Source organism: Ambystoma mexicanum, chromosome 4p (assembly GCF_040938575.1).
Source record: "Ambystoma mexicanum isolate Mex_15411 chromosome 4p, UKY_AmexF1_1, whole genome shotgun sequence".
NCBI lineage: Eukaryota > Metazoa > Chordata > Amphibia > Caudata > Ambystomatidae > Ambystoma > Ambystoma mexicanum.
Genome location: NC_090927.1, coordinates 55,330,494 through 55,343,713, shown reverse-complemented (window position 1 = coordinate 55,343,713; position 13,220 = coordinate 55,330,494). Strand labels below are relative to the sequence as shown.

Genomic DNA, 13,220 nt, shown 5'->3' with positions numbered 1-13,220 from the left:
AAACAATTATTTATCGAATGTTTTGTATATTGAATTATTTTATTCTGAAAATGCATTAATAATACCAACATTGTATCTTAAAAACCTATAAATGTACTAATATTTCAACTTATTTAATACTTAAATATTTCTTTTATTGCAATATATTTTCTGTCCACTTGGTGTCGCTGTCCGTCCATTTCTTTCCTTTTGGATGTATTGGATCCATCACGTCCAATTTGGATTACATCCGTTGGAGTCCACGAAGCCTTTCTCTGGAGTTCCTGCTTTTTTCGTTACTTGTTTTTTTGTTGTTCCTTTTGGATGGAGTTCAGGGTTTTTTCGTGGCTTTCATGAATTACGCCTTGGATTACGTTTTGATTTTTGTGATGGTTTTCCTGGAATGTGTTCTGTATCTGTTATGTTTTTTTTTTATTTTTCTGGACTTTCTACCTTTTTCTGATGGAGTTCAGGGTTTTTTCGTGGATTTCGTCTTGGGTTTTTCTGCAATGTGTCCTGGATCTTTCATGTTATTTTTTTGGAACTTTTTCTGCACTTTCTGGCTTTTTTCATGGATTTGGAATGTAAGTTTGTTTGTTCCTTATGGATAGATTGCACTCTTTCGGATTTGCTTGTGGATTTTCGGCTCCCCCGAGTTTTCGAGTTAGCCGTGGTGAGTGTTTTTTAACACTTTATGTTAAATGCAATACTGTTGAAGTATGCGATTTTCTGCTGGCTCTCAAATGACTGCACATATTCCTTTAATCTTTGTTGGTTGTCACAATATTTTATTCTCTGTATTTGGGTCTTTTCTCGTGATATTATTTGTGCAATTTGCATTTCCTGATAAGATTGGTCCTTTTTACAATGTTTTATGAAGCCCCATGAGTTTGGATTGCATTGGGTTATGCCATTGTGTCAGCCTGCCGTGTATTGTTTGTTTTCGCCTGTATTTACCGGTTCTTGTGTATTCAAACACACTTCCTTATTAGGGTCCTTTTCTCAGCTGTCTCCATGTGCTTTCGATATTGGTGTTTTTCGGAAAACATGATTCAGTATTAATTTTGATTTGTAAAGTGCACTGTCAGCCCTGGGGCATCGAGGCGCTGTTACAAGAGAGTGGCTTACTTGCAGGTTATGACGTTGCTTACTGGTTACAGGGAGAGCCTAAAATCCACAACCTGCAGTCAGGTATATGAACTGTTTCTATTTTGGTAATAGCACTTCGATAAATATGTTTTCGGTGAAACATTTTCGATAAATATTACTTTCAATATGTTAGATTCAATATAAAGATATGTAACCGTAGGTAGGCCCCCGGCCCCAGAAAGTCTTGTGGACAATGCAGAGGGTCTTGAACTAGATCCTTGCCACCACGGGGGGAGCCAGTGGAGGGTTTTCAGAGCCGTACAGATGCAGTTCCTGGCCTTGAGGCCAAGGATACGTCTTGTGGTTCTGTTCTGGATGAGCAACGAGGGTGCAGAGCAAAAGCAGGGCTCTGGAGACAGTGAGCCGATGGGGGAAGGTGATAAATCTAAGAGTACCTCTGAGGAGGTGCAGCTGGCAGTTGGACTTTTTAGAAATGTTCATGATGTGAGAGGAGAAGGAGAAAGTGGAGTCAAAGATGACCCCAATGTTTTTTGCCTCGCCGGTGGGTACGGGCGCAGGGCCAAGGGAGGCCGGCCAGAGTGCGAGAGGAAAGGCAAGAGCAGGAGTCCCAAAGCGAACAATCTCGGTCTTACTGCCGTTGAGGCAGAGGTCGTTTGCCGCACCCCATGACTGAATTGTGGACGGACTGACAGATATTAGCGAGGAAGAGGAGGCGGCTGAGGGTAGCCTGAAAGAGAGTTGAGTGTCATCCGCATAACACTGGAAGTTAGAGATGAAAGTGGCAATCACACGTGCCAGGGCAGCCATGTAGACGTTGAAGAACCAAGGGGATAGGTTGGAACCCTGGGGGACGCTACAGGTTGAAAGAGTGATAGTAGAGAGAAAGGACTCAAGTTCCACCTGGGATGGTCGGTCGGAAAGGAAAGAGGTTAACCACTCCAAAGCCTCATCTGTGATTCCCAGGGTGTCAGAGACGTGCGATCAGGATGTTATGGTTTACCGTGTCAAAGGCAGAGGAGAGGTCGACAAGAATGTGGACAGAGGGAGTGTTAGTATCAAGGTTTGAGAGCAGGTCTTCACGGGTGTTCAAAAGAGCAGTTTCTGAGCCTCTGGATGCGCTAAAGCCAGACTGATGGTCATGGAAGCAACCAGCTGATTCAGTGTGGAGGGTAAGAAGAGAGATAGCCAACTTCTCCAGGAGTTTGCCCAGGAAAGGAGGGATGGACATAGGGTAATAGTTGGCCGGTATGGAGGGATCGGCAGAGGGTTTCTTGAGCAGGGGGTGAACAAGGGAGTGCTTAAGAGAAGTTGGGAAATATCTAGTGGCAAAAGAGTGATTGCAGAGATCAGCCAAGACTGGAGCGAGAGAGTCAATGTTGTCCTTAATGGTTTTGGAGGGACAGGGGTTCACCTGTTTGGACAAAGCCTTCATAGACCGGACTTGTCTGGTGACCTCATCCGGTGTGACGGGAGTGAGATAAGAGAGGGAAGTGGGGGAGGGGCCGAGGGAGGCTCCAGAGGGGTTGGTGTATGACGTGGTGTGGAGGAGAGAGAAGGTTGTAGTGGGTTTTTGTAGTGAAGTGTGCAGCCAAGGCCGAGCAAAGGTCCTCGGTGGGTGTGACAGAAGAGGATTGCCTTTGAAGTAGGCGGCAGGCCAGTTTGCCAGAGGGTCCACCCGACGAGTTCCATTTCCACTCAGCTGCCCTACACTTGCCTTTAAGAGCAGCCAGATCAGAGTCGTACCAAGAGTTTCACTTTTTGGAAGGCTGCAGTCAGACCCTAATGGAAGGGGCAAGGGTATCAAGAGTGTTGGAGATAGAGAGATTGAAATTAGCGAGGGCTGTGTCAGGGTGGAATTCAGCAGCAGGAGTAGGAGGCAGAGAGTAGGTGGAGGCAAAGGCAGCCACTGTCACTCTTTTCATGGGTCTGGTGACTTTGAAACCAAGTGGCCATGCCGGGCATGCCGATGCAAAGGGAGAGGAGAACTTCAAGTGTGAAGAGAGTGGTCCGTCCAAGAGAGAGGGGTAGTGAGAGAGATAGAGACAGGGATGTCGGTAGAGATGAAAGCATCCAACATGTGGCCCGCTGTGTGCGTGGACCCAGAGGGTAGAGGGCGCGAGAGTTGCATAGGTTGCAGAAAGGTCCTGAGGAGTCAGGGGAGTCCAGGTGGATGTTGAGATCCCCAAGCAGGAGGAGGAGAGTAGAGAGGAGGCCAGGGCAGCCCATTTTAAGAGGAAGAGAGTGGACTGTCCTGGTGGCCGATAGGAGGTGGCCAGAAGGAGAGAAGATTTAGGATAGAGTAAGAGCCTGCCGACTAGGCACTCAAAGGAGGAGTAGGCCTCAGTAGGGATGATGGACACAGGTATCCATTCTGGGAAGATCAACGCCACTCCACCTACTGTCTTCTTGGGCCTGGGCACAGGGAGGATCTTGCATCCTTTAGGGAGGAGTGTGTCAAAGCTTGTGACAGAGCTGTCCTTGAACCATGTCTCTGTGATGACGAGTACATCAAGATCCATGAGTTCAATGAGGTTGCAGATGTTAGATGAGTGTTTGACAGCAGAGCGAGAGTTAAGCGTGGCAACATGGAGCAACTTGCAATCTTTGAATGTCTTCCGTGGGGGGGCGCAGGGGACGGTGGTCCCCCCATGGGTGGCAAGAGTGCCAAAGGGATAGTGGCGGGTGGCGAAGGAGCCAAGGCCGACAAGGGAGCAGGACAGTGAGGGAAGGCAAGGGAGCCTGTGCAGAGGAGGAGGAAGGCACAGCAGGCAAGGGAGCCTGTATCGAGGAGGAGGAAGGCACAGCAGGCAAGGGAGCCTGTACAGAGGAGGAGGAAGGCACAGCAGGCAAGGGAGCCTGTACAGAGGAGGAGGAAGGCACAGTAGGCAAGGGAGCCTGTACAGAGGAGGAGGAAGGCACAGTAGGCAAGGGAGCCTGTACAGAGGAGGAGGAAGGCACAGTAGGCAAGGGAGCCTGTACAGAGCAGGAGGAAGGCACAGTAGGCAAGGGAGCCTGTACAGAGGAGGAGGAAGGCACAGTAGGCAAGGGAGCCTGTACAGAGGAGGAGGAAGGCACAGTAGGCAAGGGAGCCTGTGCAGAGGAGGAGGTAAGCACAATAGGCAAGGGAGCCTGTGCAGAGGAGGTAGTATGCATAGTGGACAAGGGAGCCTGTACAGATGAGGAGAAAGACACAGTAGGTAAGGGAGTCTGTGCAGATGAGGTAGTAGGTCCAGCAGGCAAGGGAGCCTGCTCAGAGGAAGAGGCAAGGTTTGAGAGGTGTAGGAGGAGCCTGTCAAAGAGAAGAAGGTTGGGTTGAAGACCCTGAACCATGACGGTTCCATTACAATAGATGTAAATGATGACCCTGGAAATAGCAAAGAGGTCAAAGAGAACCTCCCAGCGGTTGCCACCATTAATGGGAGAAGAGGCGATAGGAGAGGGAAAGGCGACCATGTAGCGAGTCTATAGGTCGGGTGCGGTAACGGCAAAGAGGATGTCTGTGCGAGTCTCTCTGGCGGTAGCCGTGGCATAGGTGTCTTCAATAGGAAGGCCTGGGTTGGAGGCCAGTATGTCCTTCTTAAGTTTATTTCGGCCAGATTTTGTGATAGGAGAGGGATAGGAAATAGAGAAGCAGTTAGAGAAAATAGGAGAGATAGATAGCGACATAGCTAGCTGCAGTGGTGAGGAGGACAATTAATGAAAATACTGTCCCAAGATGGCCACCATGGATATAGAATGCGGGGTTCCAAAAAGCTAAAAGTGCCAAATATAAGCTGAGTTTTGAAAATAACAATGGCTTCAAATTGAAGCTTGGCCATGGTAGGAATTGTAATCTCGATTGATAGGTGGATTGAATATAAATCTACCACATCTAAATTATGCACTTACATTTATCATGGTTGGAATTCCAACCTCAATGTGGCAGCATGAGGCATTTAAGTGCACAAGATAGGAACCAGTGATGTGCTGTGTACCTGACGGTGGAATGCTGCAACAGGTGTAACATGTGCACTGTGTCTTTTCAAGGAAGAACTGTTCCTGTGAGGTCCGTATGACATTGGAGCCCAGGAGTGTCTAGTGGAAGTCTAGCCACTGTTTCTACATTTTGCTGGGGATTGGACTTAAAAGCCCAAACAAACATAGAGCGTGCGGTGTGCACTGTGTGTTTTCATGTACCCGTGCTCTTGTGCTGCAGAGCCCAGAGTCCGGGCTGGCTCTCCCTTTTCCACCTCTTCTACTCCTTCCAGCGCTACAGGTACCATAGCTCTGAAGCAGCCTATAAACAAACATTGCTATGTATATACTGTGTCAGGTCTGATTGCAGAACTTGATGAGACATCCTTTTGGGGCTGTCAGGAGTGTGTTAGTCCTATACTATAGCCTGACCGCACATTTGGAGTCATACAAACTCTTCGGACGTGTGACAACAGATTTTCTTCCCCGCCATAGCTCGTTTGACAGATCCTGACCAGTATTTCCTCTTATCAGGCTCCGGTGGCTTACATAAGTGTTACATTTCCTGTGCTTAATTAAATATGCTACATCATAATAAACCGCAAAATACCTGATACAACTTGAGAAAGGGAGTCGAGGGGTGGACATGCCGCTCCCTCCCAGATGAAGGCTGACAGGCCTGAGAAGGCGAAGAAAAAAACGGTAGTGCGGTTATGCCGCGGCTGAGGGGCACCATCCCGGTATTTTTTTTCATGATGAGCAAGCGGCCATCAAACTTCAATCTGTCCCGGAAATAATGGAATGTCCCACATAGGCGGGGTGTACATCTCATGATTCCCTCAAATTTTATGACATTGGTAATAATATCTTATTAGATCTCTGTTTGTACATTCAGCAAAATATGGCTGCTGTAACAGAGAATGTACCTATACCAAGGGAGGACCCATTGATCGTTAGTGCACAGGTCATGTGTGCAGAGGAGAGTCCAGATCCTAAGGTGACCTGAGCTTAACTATCGGCTTCCCCAAACCATGTCATTGATTGCGATGGGACAGTACAAATCGAGGATTCAATCTTGCTGGAAGCTCCTTGTAGTAATGCGTCTGCCTTTGCGGAACTGCAGTCATTTATGACCTCTATACACTTTGCAATGAAAATTCTCTCGAGGTTATGTGGTCGCATTCAAGAAAATATGCAGCAGCCTTCTAACGCAGTTAACCAACTGCTGGTAAGGAAGACAGAGCCATCAGTAAATTCATTGGTCCGTTCAGCTTAAAAGTGGTCACGCCTTCTCTCATAACAGCAGCAAATGATGTCATTCCTGACACCACAGCAATCTTTTTCTCATGGAAGCAACAGCGTTTGGCAAGACGAGCAGTCGCCCGTAACATTCCATGTGAAGATGGCGGCTTCACTTCTAAACACGAATATCCCTCTACAAAAATCAAAAAAAGCCTGTAAGAAGGCACTTCGTAGTACAAAAGGTCTGGGCAAAGGTCTGGCCAGTCTAGCAAGTTGGGTAATAGCTGATAACACAGGGGATATGTCCAATGTCACTGTGGAACACCATGATATCAGCTTACCTGTAACGGCCAGGCAACCTTTGGCCAATTCTTCTACCCCCAATGGGCCCCAAAAGAGAATCCACCTTAATACCCCCCCCACAGAAGGAGGAACAAACTGAAAATGAGAGCCTATTATTGGCACTAATCAAGAAGGCAAGATATGCATCATAAAGAACGCTAATCGGAAAAATCCCGCAACAAATGGTTATGAAGGTCTGCCTTTTTGGCACGTTTAAATTTAATTCCTCAACTCCGTGTGTTGCTCTCAAATGACTGAGTTTTTTAAACCACTTAAGGGCAATAATCGCAACTTTTGGCAATTCAACCAGACTACGTTACATCTTCTCCGCAAATTTCTAGAACAACTTCTGGCTGGGGGGATTGAGCTAGATGTAGATGCGGATCGGACGGATCCATCACTGCCGGTTAATATTGGAGCAAGTAGTAGCGTGTCAGGAACAGAGGCTCTTTTACCAGCTAAGGATAAGGTCCAACTTTCGGACATTCAGACAATGCTGAAGTGGTTGGCAGACTCTTTGCCTATTGCAATGCACAACCACTGAGTTTGGACACTTATGTCCTGGAATACCCGGGCTTTGCGCACTTGCTATCGCCCTATGGGTCACTCTCATATATCTCCCAGCACACATGTTTCCTATTACAGGAAACATGGTTAACTACACCTATTATCATGGATGACTACACTATTCATCAATCACTTGCCAAGAAGGGTACCAAGGGTAGACCCTTTGGGGGCCTTGTCACAGGGGTGATACATAGTTTGAACTCTAGTGAAATCTCTACTGCACAACACAGACACTTATGAGCAGTTGAGGTCACTGTTTCTGCTGAGGATAAGCCTTATAAGATATTACTAATTAATGTGTATAATCCACCTGGAGTCGAGCAGAGAGAGCAGCTGCAAGAAGAATGACACAATCTTTTTGTGAACTGGGCTGGGGGCAAGAAGAGAAATGTATTATAATAGGAGGTGGTCTTAATTGCCATTGTGCTGAGGGTATTATTACATCAGTCAATAACAAATGATTACCTAAGAGCGTAATTAAGCAAAGTGGTACTGACCAGGAGGGGTCCTGTTGGTTGAGGATTTTTCATAGATGGGAACTAGAGATGTTGAATGGTCGTACTAAAAGTGACACCCCGGGGGGCTGTACCTGAGAGATGGATTCTGTCCTACTCAGGGTCGCATGCCACATCGCAAATGAGATCGCTAATGAGAGAATCCGGGGTGATTTGCGCACAGTCAAGGTAGCTGCATTATTCCAGTGTGCCTATTTTCAGGAAATAAGGAAGCTAAAAAACTCCTACCATAACTGGCTCAAAGGGTGGCATAACTCTAATAGAGATGCCTTATGGCAACAGATGGTAACTGCGCTGTGTGGAGGGAACTCCCGTAGTATCTGCTCCCTCCTGGGTGAAGTAAAGGGATGTAAGAAACAGACTTTGATTAATCCCATAGGTGATCATTTGGGGGTGTCCTTTTTGACCCAATGTAACTCTCCTTCTTTGACCTGTCAGTTTCCCCAGATAGACATTAAACGTAGGTATCCCCCCTTTAAAGTAAAAACAGAAGACATAATTGCTAACATTAAAAGTCTTAAATCCTCCCGGGCCCTGGGCCCAATGGCTTGACCAATGTGGTCCTAAAGCAGAATCCTTAATTCTGGTCATCCCTACCTAAAATCTTATCTGATAAGGTGCTCCCAGAAGGTAAGATTCCAGACTTATGGCAAACAGCATTTCTGATTCTAGTACTAAAAAAGGGTAATTCGGCTGACCCTAGTAATTACCGTTTGTTATCTATGCTGGATTGTACCGGGAGGCTTTTTGTTTCACTTCTATTAAAGGAAATACATAAGTAGGTAGAACGCAAAGGCATCCTGGACAGATATCAGCGTGGATTTCGTCCCGATTATTCCACAGGCCACAACTTAAGGCTTATGGATTCACTGGTAACACAGGCACACTGTCGTCGAAATAACCCACCTCTGTTTGCTCTATTTATAGATCTCAAAGCAGACTTTGATACAGTGAGTAGGGAACGCCTTTGGCATAATATAGAACTTCTGGGCTGTCCATCAGGGATATTGTATTATATAAAACTATTTCATAGGAACAACGCAGTGTGCCTGAGATGGAATGCCAGGGGTTCAATGACTAAACCTATAGCCCAAAATTGTGGAGTCAAGCAGGGATGTGTGACAGCCATCCTTGTGTATAATCTGTATGCGTCAGATCTTCCTCTCTTCCCGACACAGACTACAGGCTGTCCCCCCAAAATTGACAACACACTGAACGGTTCTGGCCTATGCTGACGATCTGGTGCTACTGGATCACACCTTTAGTGGCATACAGCGCACAGCCGAGGCACTTTGGGTATATGCAGATAAAAATGGGCTGACAATCAATAGAGAAAATACGCAGGTAATGTTATTTTTCGTAAAGCGCATAGCCACACCTCGATTATGTGTTAAGGACATTGAATTCCCATATACTCGCCTGTAACATATCAGCGGGTTGAATTTGATGCAAGCCCGGGCTTTAAAACCTTTATTGAGGTCTGTATTAGGAAGGCAGTACATCTGACAGCACTTATAGCGCAATTTCCCAAAAGAAGGGGCGGCTATACGATGGCGGGAGCCAGACAGCTATATTTGCAGTGTCTTGTTCCTGCAGTCATTTATGGGCTGGAGAGCCTTCTTCAATTAGACCTCAAATGGCTCCTGTTGGTGGAAGGTAGATTTTGGAGGAAGCTATTGGGGCTGCCCAACTGTGTCCCAAAGGTCATAATAAGACTCGAGTTGGGCATTCTGGCTCTGAAATCATTGGTCCTAAAAATATAGAGCCAGGGGCCATCTAATCCTCTTCTGCAACGTTTGGGCAATGTAGAGCAGAGATTGGAGCTGAAGTCTACAGTAAGAAAATGAACACCCTTTTCATCAACATAGGATGGACCCCCAACTGGGGTGATGATTTCGCCAAGCTCAGGCGCTCCCTTGAAAAACACCTTGACTTGTGGGACTGCAATGAAATGTGGTGCATCTAAGCATGTTAAAAAGTTACCCATTTGTGTCTGATGTACTATATACATTTAAGAAGGCGCAGCCGTATTTGAATGTCTGTCCATCTCGCCACCTAAGGAGATTTATTCTTCTATTGCGGGTTAACCGCTTGCCGGTGTTACATGTTCTGGGCCCAGCATTGTCTATTCCGGAACAGGAACGCTCTTGCCATATCTGCCATGACAAAGCACATGCTGAGACGGCAAAGCATGTCCTGACGGAATGCTCTAGCCTGGGAATGGTCTATATGTACCACCTGGGCAAATATGTATATCGATTAGACACTATAAAAGGATCCCCTATTTTGGAAACAAGGTATTAATACCTATAAATAGGGGATTGCATATGGCATTATTTAGCTCTCAACAACGGCATACGAGCAAGAGGCACATGAACGCACTTGTGCCTCTGCCCTAAACATAATGGGGTATAATAACCCTGTTATAATTTAGGCACTGCAACTCTCTACTACTTGCTATCTTCTCTTCTCCTGACATCTTTGCCAGAGTCTTATGAAAGAGCACACACGTGGCATCGGACCCCTCTGCACCTGGACCTTTAACTGAGCTTTCTTCAAAGTTCACAAAAACGCAAGTTCTTTGTTCACAAGTCCTTGCATTCATACCCGTTGCCGATTGCAGCCTTGGGCTTAGCAGAGTTTGGTTTGCTATCAGCCTTCTCTGACCCACCGGATGTGCGGAACGCATAGGCTTGGCTTGTCTCTGGAGTCAAGGTCGGTAGCACGGTAGCCAGCGCACCTCCCTGCCTGGGCTATCAATGCGTGAGGCCACCATGCACAGCTGACATCTGTTACTCCACACTGCAGTTATAAATCCCTGTCTTATGTTCCTTCTTTCGGAGTCTTCGCGGGTCTGGTTTAAAAGGGCGAGGGCATCTCCTTCCTTGTCGCTCTTTCAGCTTCCACCGTCTTTCGTCTCCTCTTGAACTGCTGTCCTGGAATAGCTGCTCCCTCATGGGGTTGTCCTTACTCGTAGTGTGCTCTCGTGCTCTGCCTTTTAGGCCTGTGGGGAAGTGTGTGTGGTTATTATCAATTTCCTGACTTTGCCTGGCCCTGGTTTTGGGACATGTAAGGTAAATGGCTCTGGTGTTAGTCCGTTGTCTGTCATGGTGTAAGCAGGTATTCATGTCGGAAAAAGGGAGGGGGTAGAGCTTCTGAATATCCTAAAGGGTAGGATGGGGCATCACGTCTCAACCCTCGGTGTCCCAATTCCACTCCCCGAAGACCCGTCATCCAGGTGATCCTCCCCCACCAGTCAACCCCCAGGAACTGGATCCAATAGCGATGGCTGTGCCCTGGCTACCTGGATGACAGATATCCGGGGACCAGCGGGTAAAACACGTCAGGTTTCTCCCAGTGCCACAATGCATCAGGAACGCGGTACTGCGCGATACACAAAGCAGCACCCAACAGCATGTCCACCCCTGCCACAGTCATGTGCCCATGTGTAGTCACCTTGAACACACCACAGAACACCCGCCACATTGCCACATGGTTCATCTACAGGCAAAGGTATGCATATTACCATTTACAAAGGCTCACAGTCACACATACACATTGCTTCGGCAGGATGCACACATGCATGCACACGGCTAACAATGCCACAATATGCTGTGATAGCAGACCCATGTAAGAGACAACTGACTAATGTCTGTATGCCACCCCATGCAGGTGACTCTAAATATCCGCAGCTGGCATGGCTGATAACCCCTGTGCGTGACCCACGTACACCGCACAAGACTGCCTACAATCGTGCCCACAGCCGGACAAGTGTATGCTTTCAGCGCACCATTGGACTCCTCAAGGCATGATTCCGTTGCCTAGATCGCACCGGTGGAGCCATAATGTATGCCCCTGACATAGTTGGGAAAATTGTTCTTGTGTGTGCAAATGTGCCACTACCACCCAGAGCAGACAGGCCAAACCCAGAGGAAGACGCAGGGGAACACCATGAGACAGGAGCCAGAGCAGACACTCACAGGGGTGACGTGAGGAAAGGGAGACTGACCCGGCAGGCCCTGATAGACAGTTTCTTCTAGAACAATACCCTGCCTCTGTCCACTAGCCGAACTGTGAATAAACTGCACATGTACACAATAAAGAATGTCCACAAATAACAAATGTTAATGTAATATTTTGCACAAAATATCCCCCCTGCCCACGCCCAACACCCCAGCACACAATCCCCCTTCCCCGCCCAACACCCCAGCACACAATCCCCCCACCAAGTGTCCAAGGCATGGCCACTCAGGCCCTCTTTCCCTGACTCCCAGCAGGCAGGGACTGTCACCTAGGGATGCTTTGCTTGGACTCTTTCGGTATGTGTAGTTGACCGGGAAGGGCTTGACCCTGCTCCCTGCAGCTGTTTCCATTGGAGCTCATTGCTCTGACCCGCTGTCATCTCACGCACCCTTTGACCAAACGCTGTCAGTGGAGCAGTGCTTGCAGTAGTGACCCTCCAGGTCCTGGCATTGTCCCGCACCATCCTTCGTGTCGCACCATGGATCGCGTCACTGACTGCCTGCATATGCCCAGAGTGGGTGTGGCCGATGGCCTTCATTTCCCTCTGCCTCTGTTCCATTTCCCCCAGCCCCTTCATCACCATGCCCAATGTGGCCGTAGGCTGCAGTGGCGAGGGGGTACGTTGTTGGATTGGGCTTGCAACAGAGGAGCCATTGGAGGGAGTGTCTGTGTCTGGCTCAAAGGTGTGCATGCGCCGGCAGCATGGTTGGCTCTGGCTGCGATGACAGCCACGTGGTGGGTTATCCGGTGTGGGAGGGTTGCTTGTGGAGACTGCGCCCTGGGGTTGCTGGCACTGCTGCATTGTCAGTGTCACTGCTGCCGTCACCCTGTTCGTCCAATGTTACGTTAGCTAGTGGTGTGTCCTCTGTGGTGGTATCCACAGCAGCGGAGGTGTTGTCTGATGCAATTGGTGTGCTCCTGGTGGGCTGGACTGGGGGTGTAGGCCTGCTCCTGCAGCAATGGGGTGTGGTGGCCTGCGTCGTCCGCCTATGGGTGGCGTGTCTGCCCCTTTGCAGGGTGGTGGTGGTGGTGGCTGTGTTGCGGGACAGAGCACTCCCAGACGGGCCAGCCGCCTCTTCGTCCTCCGACGCCTCTGGCATTGCTTGTGTGCCGCAGGGAAAATAGGTGATGGCGTCAGGTCTCATTCTCCCACATGTTTTGGCATGCATGGCATTGAATACATGGTGATGTGTGGGTCCCCAGGCTATTAAGCTAATGGACAGGCCTGGTCTGGGGCATTTGCAAGTGGATTGACAATAATGGGAACAGGTGCAGGAGGGGGGGCACATTGGGGCTTTGCATTTGGCTAGCGTGGGGATAGCAAGATGTTGTTGCTGGGCCAGCTGTTATTTGTCTTGCACGGCAAGAAGTTGAAGATCCCTGCCCCAGCACTTCTACGATCACTGAGGATTCAGCTTGGTGCACCCTAGTTGACAATGCCATGACCAATAAGATCACCACGATTAAGGATGACATCAAATCACAGTG

General features: G+C 48.3%; 2 protein-coding genes across 5 annotated transcripts in view; one reads left to right on the top strand and one right to left on the bottom strand.

Moving 5' to 3' along the window:
• The window catches only part of LOC138452987 (NACHT, LRR and PYD domains-containing protein 12-like), a 468,167-nt gene that overhangs the window by 269,670 nt on the left and 185,277 nt on the right, over positions 1–13,220 (bottom strand). The gene's annotated exons all lie outside the window — the stretch shown is intronic.
• The window catches only part of LOC138452988 (NACHT, LRR and PYD domains-containing protein 3-like), a 415,916-nt gene continuing 402,989 nt past the window's right edge, over positions 294–13,220 (top strand). The window contains exon 1 of the mRNA XM_069605372.1: positions 294–652. The gene's annotated coding sequence lies outside the window, so the exon portion shown is untranslated. The remainder of the gene's footprint in view (positions 653–13,220) is intronic.